The sequence below is a fragment of the Pyrus communis genome, chromosome 8, assembly GCF_963583255.1.
Source record: "Pyrus communis chromosome 8, drPyrComm1.1, whole genome shotgun sequence".
NCBI classification, from domain to species: Eukaryota; Viridiplantae; Streptophyta; class Magnoliopsida; order Rosales; family Rosaceae; genus Pyrus; species Pyrus communis.
Window position 1 is genome coordinate 22,971,234 of NC_084810.1, and position 12,049 is coordinate 22,983,282.

The 12,049-nt window shown below is 35.4% G+C and overlaps 1 pseudogene; it reads left to right on the forward strand.

The window, feature by feature from the left end:
- Positions 1-1,126: 1,126 nt before the first annotated feature.
- On the forward strand, positions 1,127-2,448 carry LOC137741637 (stemmadenine O-acetyltransferase-like; annotated as a pseudogene).
- Positions 2,449-12,049: the final 9,601 nt, after the last annotated feature.

Here is a 12,049-nt window from a genome sequence, read left to right on the forward strand (position 1 = left end):
TTTATTTTTTATTTTTTATTTTTTTATTAAACCACGTTTGTGTTGTCAGAATTTAAATTCAGATCACATGATACTTGTGAAGCGTTGAGCTCCTTCTAAGGATGCTGGATCTTGAATGCCCAAGTTCTCATAGCGAGGATTGAGTAGAAGTTGGCCAAAATAGAGGTGGAAAGGCCTATCGCTGGTCTTCTGCATTTTAGTTTCTAATGGAAGATCACAAAGATCTTTTGTCGCAGAAAAAATGGAGTTGTGAATTTCCAAAGTAGCTTTACTGTAAACAGCTTCAAAGCAGCTGTACTCTTCTAGTGCATGCTGGACTTGTTTGCATGCCAAGAGCCATGCATCTGTTCCAGGCTTCAAGTTTTCATTGGATAAGTCTACAACGGGAACCACCTTAGGCTTGAAAGTGGCTAATTCAAGGCCAAGACAGCCTGTTTTGAGCCGTTTTCCGGCCAAATCACGGCGAATTAGCCGTCGAGAAAGGTATCATTCTTTTCCTCTCGTCGAGAAAGGTACCATTCTCTTCCTCTCGTCGAGAAATATGATTTTTATATTTGAATCACTCGATTTCGTTGAGTATTGAAGAAGTTATGAATGTTTACAGTTTACCCAGTTTCCGGAGAGTTTTCCAGTTTTTCAGCTGACCAGTCACCTTTCAGGCTATTTTCCGGCCATCGTCACCAACCATTAGGCTTCCAAATAGGTATAATATTGTTCTACACTTTCCTATCTTCATTTTGATATATTATGGGTTGAATTTGGTTAATAAATGATTGAGTTATGAAGCTTTGAAAATTGTTCAAACTTCCGGCCAAGAGCTTCAGGACACTTAATGGAGTTTTTTAACGGAATGACCAAAATAATAGATGGTGGACAATCTCAGGGACCATTTCTATTAATTTTCAATCTCAGAGATCAAAATGATGTGTTATGCAAATCTCAGTGACCATAGCCAAAATTAAAATCAAACTGACCATGTGCTTGTTTGTTAAAAAACGAATATCCTAAAGAACGGAACTTGCTTTACCGGCCGCCCATAGCTTAACAACCACTTGCCTTTGTCTATAAGTTTGTTCAACAACAAAACAATGGGACTTCATTAATTCAACAGGAGAAAAAAATAATCATGAGCGTTGAGGTTAAACAAATCTCCAAGGAGATTATCAAACCATCTTCTCCAACCCCCGACCATCTTCGCCGATATCAATACTCCTTTCTCGATCAATTAGAACCCCCACTCTATATCCCTCTGCTCTTCTTCTATGAGTTCAATGGCCACACACAACCCAAATTACAGTAATATCCAACCACCTCAAGCAGTCCTTGTCCCAAGTCTTAACCCTTTACTACCCTTTAGCCGGACGAGTGAAAGACAACAAATTCATCGATTGCAACGACGGCGGCATTCCCTTTGTTGAAGCTCAAGTGCGCAACTGTACGCTTTCCGATGTTCTCAGAAACCCTAACCTTGCTCAGCTCAACAGGTTCTTCCCATTTGAACTCGAAAATTACCACAACGAAATTCCCGGAGGGGTCCAGCTCAACATGTTTCAGTGCGGAGGGTTTGCAATCGGCCAATGCGTGTCTCACAAGTTTGCTGACGGGTTGTCCAATTCGTGTTCACGAACACCTGGGCCGCCACCGCACGCGGAGATCAAGCCGATATAGACCCTCCACAATTTGTGTCAGCTGCACTCTTCCCCCCACCGCGAGTTCAACCTTGGATCAGGTGGTAGCATGCCACTCACCAAAGATAAGGTAACACGGAGGTTTATTTGCAACGCTTCTGAAATAGAAACCCTCCGAGCAAAATACCAACGGAATACCAAAAATGTTACGTCAAAACGCCCTTCCCGTGTCGAGACCTTAACCGCTTTCATATGGAATCGATTTGTGGCGGGTGCAAAGGGTTGCGCTACGAATAAATTGTACCGTGTGGTCCAGACTGTGAACTTGCGTCCCAGGTTTGATCCACCGCTGCCTCAAAACTCTTTCGGGAACATTTTTCACAATACATTGACATCTCCGTTGCAAACTCTAAGCAACAGTTCCGATGATGAAGAATGTGATGACGGGACGGTGCTTGGGGAGCTACGAGAAGAAACAAACAAGATTGACAACGAGTGTATCAAGAAACTACAAGAGGGTGACGAACTCTTGCAAGATATGATGCAACTAGGTAAGGACACGGCTACGTTATTTGGCTTCAGTAGTCATTGTGGGTTTCCACTCTATGAGAATGATTTTGGTTGGGGGAGGCCTACGTGGGTGGGGTCACCGGCACTGGTTTACAATAACTTAGTGGTTTTCAGGGACACCAAAGAGGGTAACGGAATAGAGGCATATGTTAGCTTGGAGGAGAAGGTCATGGCCAAATTCGAATGTGATAGCCAGTTGCTCTCTTATGTTTCTCCAACTGGTCGGGTGCTCATGAATTATGGAAATTAAATGTTAATGTGTGTGTTATTAATTTCCCTAAATAAAATAAAATAAAATAAATAACGTTTGTGTTATTCAAGTTTTAGTATGTCTTCCACTTTTTCTTCCATTAATGAAATTGTTTCTAACTCATTCGTTCTATATTTTATTTTCCTGCAATATAAAAAGTTAATGTTTCAATGTATTAGATATTCCATGACCTGGCGACCATAGTTTTTGGGTGATTAAAGTATTGTTAGTGCTAACATGAGTCTTCATGAGGTGCATAGTTAAAGAAAGTTTTTTTGTTTTTTGTTTTTTTAATCTTTAAAAAAGATTGAAATTTAATAAAAATCTAGTGTTAAATTACATATTGATTATAGTCTATTGATGTGTGAGGTGATGGAGGTGGTTCGGAGGGCCACTTGTTGGCTTCAATCTTTCAAGGAAGCAAATTCCACACCCAAGGGAGTTAGGCAATCTCACCGGATCAAGTGGAGCGGTCCAACGGAGGGAGAAATTTTTAGTTGTAATAGGAACATAAGTGTGTTGGATAGTGGCCAAATTAGTTTCATGTTTTTAGGCTTTTTCAAAGCCATGTTTTGTGGCTTTTTCAAAGTCATGTTTTGTGGTTTTTTCAAAGCCATGTTTTATGGCTTTTTCAAAGCCATGTTTTGTGGGAGAAGGCTTGGATTAAGAAAAGCATAAAATGGTGAGAGCATTTGGCAAAATAAGTGCACGGAAGAAGAGATGTAGAGCATCCAAAGTGATGGTGAGAGCATTTGGCTCTACCATGGGCATGGGTGAGAGAAATCAAGAGAGCTAGAGTGAAAGATCTCTTGTGAAAGAACTCTTGGGGTAGAGTGAGGCTCTTGGGAAAATTCTGTGAGTGGGTGTACAAGGGATATGGGATTGGGTTATGACGATTTAACTCATGTGTAACTTGTACTGTTTTTCTCATAGTGAAGAGCAATATCTCTTCGAGGACGTAGGCAGGTTTTTGCCGAACCTCGTAAATTTCTCGGTGTCTTTATTTCTTGTATTTTAAACTATTCAACTGTGTGTGATTTTGGTGAGGTTGTAATATGAATCTCAGTTCCGCACTAACGAACGGGCCAAGGCATAACAATTGGTATCAGAGCATCGTTGGGGGCTTTGGTTCGTTGGAGGTCCAGATTTGTTGTTCACCATGGAATTTTCAGTTGAGCAGTTTAAAGGGAGAGGCGGTTTTGCTCTTGGTAAAGGAGAGTAATGGAAGCCTGAAGAAATGGAAGCCGTGTTTAGGGATGCTTGGATCAACTGCGAAAGTTGATGTTGAGGAAGAAGACAAAGGCCTCTTTCTTCTTACCTCACTTTCAGATTTGTACGAGAACCTTGTGAAACTTTACTGCAAGGAAAGAAACAGTAAGTTTGGAGCAGGTGCAAGCTTCTTTGGTGTGGAATGATACACACAAGAGACCATGGATGATGGTGGGCACAAGACTGCTTAAGCTATTCAAGGTTGAAATCGTGGAAGAAAATTGGAAAGAGGATCTGAGAGAGACAGCAGGTTCGGATCCGGTTCCGGAGGCAAGGGTCCACAGTGCTACGGGTGCAAGGCCGGGTTAGCAAGTTTGTGGCGGAAGACTTCGAGTATGCCCTCTAGGTACTCGAAGCAACACATCTCATGGTGATGTATAGTCTCAAGTGTTGCAGGGGTTTTGCAGCAGGTGGAGCTATGGGATTCACAGGTGATGAGATGGTCCTGAAGAATGAGAAGTGTAAGGAATGTTTGTCTGGCTCGACGGGTGTTGCTAGAAATGGGTGCACTGACAAGTTTCCAAGTTACAGACAATGAAGAGGAGGAAAACCTGCTGGAGTAGACGAGGATGTGTTGAGATCCTGTCTGAAGCTAAATGTTTTTTTTGCTTGCAGCAGCTGCACATGCATTGGCAGTGACTGAATCGGAACAGGACCAACGAGGTTGATTCAGAGTGTGTATGCTGGTACGTAAGGCCAATGGACTTTGGTACAATTTGGCCAAGGTGGAGATTGTTGGATAGTGGCCAAATTAGTTTCATGTTTTGTGGCTTTTTCAAAGCCATGTTTTGTGGCTTTTTCAAAGCCATGTTTTGTGGTTTTTTCAAAGCCATGTTTTGTGGCTTTTTCAAAGCCATGTTTTGTGGGAGAAGGCTTGGATTAAGAAAAGCATAAAATGGTGAAAGCATTTGGCTCTACCATGGGCATGGGTGAGAGAAATCAAGAGAGCTAGAGTGAAAGATCTCTTGTGAAAGAACTCTTGGGGTAGAGTGAGGCTCTTGGGAAAATTCTGTGAGTGGGTGTACAAGGGATATGGGATTGGGTTATGACGATTTAACTCATGTGTAACTTGTACTGTTTTTCTCATAGTGAAGAGCAATATCTCTCCGAGGACGTAGGCAGGTTTTTGCCGAACCTCGTAAATTTCTCGGTGTCTTTATTTCTTGTATTTTAAACTATTCAACTGTGTGTGATTTTGGTGAGGTTGTAATATGAATCTCAGTTCCGCACTAACGAACGGGCCAAGGCACAACAAAGTGGTACATCACGTGTTTTAATAGAAATGACGGAAAATTTTATTTTTTAAGTTATTAATTTTTTAGCACACATATCTCATAATTTATTTAATGATACATGATGTACCATCTCCGTATATATACCGGTCATATTGAAAAATCTTCCTCACGGAGGGCTGGGTTAAAGTAAATGTGGATGGTGCTACGAAGCTTGGTGAAAATCTGGGTGGGGGAAGGTGGGAGTGGGATCGGTGCTTCAAGTGGAGTTATTTGCTGCGCTGGCGGGTGCGAGGCTTGCACATCAACTCGGGGTCCACCAAGTTGTGGTGGAGAGTGACTCCTCCCAAGCTGTTGCTCCCATCTGTAACCCACTCTGGGAGGCTGTCTGCAATGGGTCTTATAGCACAAGACGTCACTCAAGTTGCGCGCCTTCTTCACCCTACGAACTACGGAGTTCCTGCACACCCCTCAAACATGTAATGGTGCTGCTCATAGATTGGCCAAGTTTGCTATTTTAATTGGCAATGGACTAGTTTAGTTTGAGAAGCCTTCTGATGTTATTTAGGACCTCCTTGCCCAAGATTTGATTAATCTCTTTTTGCAGTCAATACTATAGACTTTCCTTAAAAAAAAAAGAAAAGAAAAGAAAAAATTAATGTACCTAAATATTAGTATCGAATTGTATATACCGAAATCTATGCACTGAAATATATTATATTAATTATTGTATCTAAATGTATGCACCGAAATGTATCCGCCGAAATGTTAGTACCAAAATGTATAATATTTAATTAATAAACCGAAATATTTGTACCGAAATATATGTACGAATGTGTGTACCAAAATATATTATATTGAATTTAATATAACTAAATGAAGAAGACAAAGCACATTGAAATATATTGTACAACAAACATTAGTTTATTTAAATTTTTACAACAAAATATATTATAATTTTCAACATCTTGACATTTTCCAAGCTACATTATTGCAATTATTCAAGTTTTCCACCATTTAGATCCAAGTACTTTCTGGAAATTATTCAGGTGACCAAAATACTTTTTTGTTTTTCGTTTTTGGAATCAAGTAGATAAGTGTGCTTGTAATAAAATATAAAATAATACAAAAAGTTAGAAACATGTATTTACAAGCAATGGCGCCTGCGTGATGCTATGAGTTCACAACTCTATTTACACATATTTACAAACTATGTTTACAACTCTATTTACAAATATATGTACAACCATATTTACAATCCTATTTACACATACTAATCAGCATTTTCGAACTAAGTTGATCGACACTTCAGAGTTTTTTGTTTCCTCATATGTTCTATGTTTACAAATTGAAAAAAATAGAAGTTGTTAATGTAAATCATGACATCTTAAGTGAAGATGAGGAAATAAAATGTAATTATTGTGGAGCAGTTTTCTTAATTGCTAAAAGAAATTGAATACTTTCTTCAATCGATTCTCATATGCATTTAATAAGATATGTTAAAAACAAACATATGTTAATCCACCAATTTAAGTGTGCCACAAGGAGAAAAAATAAATTTTCAATTGCTCATCAATAATTAAAATTGACATATGTAGAAGGAAGTAGACTTTCCGAATTGCTCATCTCACAATTTTATTAAGTTGATCACAAGAAACTCTTCTAGCACAATTCTTAACCTGCAAATAATGTGATTGTTTTCATCCTATTGTAAATGGAAATATAAACCTTTATTCTGATGAATTGTAAATTAAGAGAAAAAAAATGCATAAAAGGACACAGGATTTATAAGATCTAAAAAAGTATAGAAAAATGAGTAGCAATGCATGCACTGAATTCCAAGTCAAAAAATAAATATTTTATTGTGTGGGCAGTCAGACCTAGAGAACTGATTGATAGGATTTGGTTCCTCTCCTAAGCTAATGGAGAGGATTCTCCTGATCCATCATCGTGTACCGTTAAATTTTTATCCAACGACTACAAATAGGGAGTCCCTTTAAAATTATAATAATTGTAACCATTGAATAAATATCTAACGGTCCACGATAATGGGTCAAGAGAATCCTCTCCATTAGCTCAGGAGAGGATCCAAATCCTTGATTGATATACCTAAAAAATAATCACCTGAACAATAAGTACAAATGATCAAAGATAAAAGAAACAAAGTCCATGGTAATAATTGATATAACTAGTGAATGAATTAGTTAATAAGGTTAGAACGGTATTGTTGTAATTATCATTTGTGGATATAGAAGAGGTGATAGGTCTTTCATTTGTGATATATTGTAATACTTTCTAAAAGTAATTAATACAATCTCTCTTTCTCTTCTCTCTTTGAATCTCTCTAGTCTTCTTCATTCTCATCAATTATGCAATCCATTGTTCTTCATAGTTTTCTTAGGTTAATACATGGAACATTGTAAAAGAGCTCGTAGTTCAGTTAGTCAAGAGAAAAAAAAGAAAGGGAAACCAACTCATCATTGCTCTAAACATGAAATCAAAATTCAAGGGAAACCGTCATAGAAAACCAACAAATTACTTTGCTTGGTAAAAGAATAGGTTTTGGGGGCCTGTGGAAACCCCAACAAAGTTGACGTGGGTTTTGAGAGAGAGCAATCCCAAATTTTAGAGCATTTTCAAAGGAGATGTCAAATATATTATGTCAAAATTTTATTTGATGGCTAATGTGACAAATTGAATACAAATGCTAAATTTTTTTTTCTTTTTCAATGGATGAGTTAAATATTTATTTTATTATTTTATTGGGCCTAGAGTTACATTAACTATTAAAAAATAATCAAAATTAGTTTTAGTTTTTATTCTATTGGTTGTTAATGAGACCCATGCATTAAAAATTAAATTAAATGTATTTGACTCCTTCTTTTTTTGTTGTAAAAAAAAAGGCAGCTAGAAAGTAATGAGTCAAATGACTCACATGCCACATCATATATGGCATATCGATTGATGAATACTTAAATATCTTTTAATCCTATTTGACATATTTGACATCTCATTTGGAGATGGTCTTACTTTGTCAAACGCTTAGAGAATTACAAATTCAATAAATAAATAAAACAAATGAAAAACTTTAACTTAAAAAACAAATAAATAAAACAATTTGTAATCCAATTACAGGACAAATTATCAATGCCTCTTCGAGTTTTACATCAGTTTTTTTTTTTTTTTTGAAGGTAGAATCAGAAAATTGAAAGAAAGAAAAAACAATACAATTAATTTTTACATTAGCTTAGGTTACTCAGATATCCGTGTAAGATTTCAATTAAAAACAAATAAGGGACAGGTCAATAACATATTTCGCTGTTAAAAGTTGAAATAAAATATTTTAGAAAAAAATTCAAATCCATGCAGAGTATAAAAGAAATGAAGTACAACAAATATTAGAAAATATTGTTTCATTGATATAAGATGACAAAGTTGCTCAATGCAACACCGAAAGGAAAATATAAAAATATTTAAAATGACAATTGACAAAGTTTGCCTAAATGTATTGCCTTAACGTCGTGTCGGATTCCTTTAGCATGGCTTGTAAAACATGAGAAATAGCGTAATCGATATACGGAATAATACATCATGTGTTATTATACAAATTATAAGATATGTATGTTAAAATGTTAATAACTTAAAAAATAAAATTTTTCACCACTTCTATAAAAATAAGTGGTGTACCACCCATATTCCGGTTACAATGAAAAATTTCTTGTAAAATCCATCACAAATTATGTTTCTAGTCAATTTTCTCGAGAAATTTTTCATTGTGACGGGAAAATGGATGATATACCATGTGTTTTTATATAAGTGGTGAGAAATTATCTTTTTTAAGTTATTAACTTTTTAGCACACATATCTCATTATTGATATAGTAACACCTCCTGTTTTAGTTACACTGAAAAATCTCTGGATTTTCTCAGTCAATTGATAGTTATTGTTTAGTGTAGTCGCCTGTCGTGTCGGAGGCCAGGCTTACAAATGTCCATATTCATCTCTTTTCTCTAGGTTTCAAAATTATCCAGCGCCTTTGTTGAAGAAACTAGCTCAGCTCAAGGTGAATTGTTGTACTTACTGTGTGTAGAAAACCGTGTAAAACTTAACTTAGTTGACAATGACCTGAAAATGAAACCGAAACCGTTCGGTCATAACATACATCGTCGTTTGATTCTCTTTCTTGTTTGGGAAATTTTATTTAAATTCATCTAACTTTTTTCGACACCTAATTTAAATTTTAAATATTAATTGTCTATTTTACTCTATTATATAATTACTATTAAGTACAAAATGAAATTAATAATAAAAATCAAATTTATCAATAGGCCCACATACTATAACTAAACCCTAGCACTCTTTGTTTATCCTACATTCATTCCGACTAAAACCCTAATAGCTCTGATAGAGAAAAACAAGCTTTTCTATTGATGGATGGTGATTTTGAAGTTTTTAATCCTCCAACTAAGATATAACTCGATATATGAATATTTTGTTTGTTTACTTCTTCTTTGGATTAAATTTCATACTTTTTATATTATATTGTATTTGTTTCTCTATGTCATCTGTATGCGCCCCAAAACACCAGTACAAGGACTTTTGATTAATACTGCAAAGACATAAAACTTGATTCTTTGTGCAAATAAAGATTGTTCAACCTTAGCCACGAACTAGCGGGTGGCATGTCTTGCATCTTTTTTTATTCGAAATAGCTTTAATTTGTTTATTAACATAGCAACAAAACACCCAGCCCTATGTCACTTCAAAGTTTCTTAAAAAGTACATGAACATGCTCGATTTAAAAAGGACTGAATTGGAGCTTGCATAACATTCTCTTGGCCAATTCAAGTCTATGGAATGATTTTTGGATCCCGTGTCCATGGATGGGTTGTGGTAGCCAAAATAAAAAAATAAAAAAAATAAAAGCAACCATGGAAATGCTAGTTCTATCCGGCTAATGCAATTATAGGGGGCAAAAGATGCCTCCTTGAAAAAAAAAACTTTCAATTAGAAATGTTATTTTATAAAGAGAATGAGTGAAAATATAATTTTACATTTTGAATTGGGTTTGAGAGGGTAGTTTAGGTAATAAATTTGAGTTTAAAGAGATATTAATTATTTAATAAAAAACAATATGAATGAAGAAAGTAAGTTGAGGTAGAAAAATGTTAGATGAGTTCAAATAAAATTTCTCTTCTTATTTTCTGTTTTGCTTGTATTTGTCCCTTGAAGTGTGCAAAATCCACTTTACCTCATCAAAACGCATTTTGACCAAATTTGGCGGATTTGACGACGGGAAGTAAAACAGAACACTGAAACATGGTTTAGAGGGAGCTATCCAACTGTGTTACATGCGGTCTATGGGCCACAAGAAATGACACTAGGCAGAGTATTCCCTACCAAGTCTTCCTGTTCTTCCAGCGACTGCTCTGGCTGCTTGTGAGCAAGAGTTCTCCCAAAAAGGGTTTTTTGTTATAGGTAAGTTGAGTCAAAAAGTGTTGGAATCGAAGTGACATTACTAGTAACACATCATTTAATTTGTAAATTTTATCTATAAATTTAGTCTTTATAGTATCACCCTTTGTAAGCGTGGTGTTACAAGTTTTTCCTTCAAGTCTTTCCTCTTCCACAACGTCACATGAAGCCCCATTTTTTTGAATACCTAATAATCAAAGATTAGTTGTCATTCACTTTAAGTTTAATATTAAAGCTTGAGACTAAACTATTAAAAGCATATACATTTATTTTCCACACTTAATATAAAATCAAAAGGCGAGTTACCATGTATTCTCTTTTTATTTCAAGAAAAAATTGGAAAGAATACAATAACTTTATTTCTCGAATACCCAAAGATATGCGGCTTTTAAGCCAAAATGATCATTGAGATTGACATAACTCCTCATTTTGGTCATTGATAGTGAAAAATTGATAGAAGTCGTTCATGAGTTTGTCAACCGTAAATTATTTTAGTCATTTTGTGAAAAATTTGTTGATATTCTTTTAGCTTTTGCATTATTAGATAAAACTCTGCAATTATTTCACGTAAACCTAAGAAGTTGCTATTAGAGACTTCATAAGGTCTTTCATTTGTTCCACGAAACGCTAAATTACAGATGACAAGCCATTTCACAACAACAATAATTCTAATTATTACTTGTTTCCAATGCTATATCTCTTTCTTGATTCTCATTTGGAATTCTTTGACAATTGCGTGTGTTTTTGTGAATCTGCATAACATCATTTTCTATCAAATTTACAAATGTCTCATTCTTTTTGGGAAAAAAAAAATTATTAAGAGATTCTCTTAAACTTTCAGAAATTTCGTTATCCTTTTCCTTTTTTTTCTTCATATTATTATAGAGTTGTTTCTCGTAGACATGGCTTTAATAATTTGTTACAAAAATTACTTACACACAGTATAACAAAAATTTCTAATAAAAATTATAATTCCAATATATATCATATATTATAAAAAGCACTAACTGACTAACATATATTATATATATATATTTTAATTTTTTTCTTTTTTTTTTCAAACATATATTATATATCATAGAAAGCACTAGCATATATTAAAAATCGATAAAACTGAAAGAAAAAAAATGGGTTTGACCTGAAATTCCAGATTGTTACCGCTGCAGGTGGAATGAAAGGGACGTCTGGCATCGCCACCGTGCTGGATATTCCATGTTTGAATGCAAATTGGGTGTTCCGTGTTCGACTTGAATACTGGAACTAGAATTTCGAAGCGGCAATTCCGGAAGACGAAGAGAAGAATGTGGGTGTGCAGACTGTATCAAAATAATATTTTTTTTTTTATCCATTTTAGGCTCTGGACAGGGACCTGTTAGTATTGGTCTTGGGTCGGCCCTGTACGTCAGGCAATGTTTTTTAGGGTATGTCCTATTTTCTGGTTGTGATAATTTTTTTTATTTAATTTATGGTTTTAAAATGTAGGCCGGTACCACCTAGTATTAAGGTTTAACAATATTTCTCTTCACTTGTAAGTGAGAGGTTTTAAGTATGATTCTTGCCAAATACGAGTTTGAACCACGTTATTGCTAGCCAATTGTAAGGCTAAGTCCACTCCCTTCCCCATA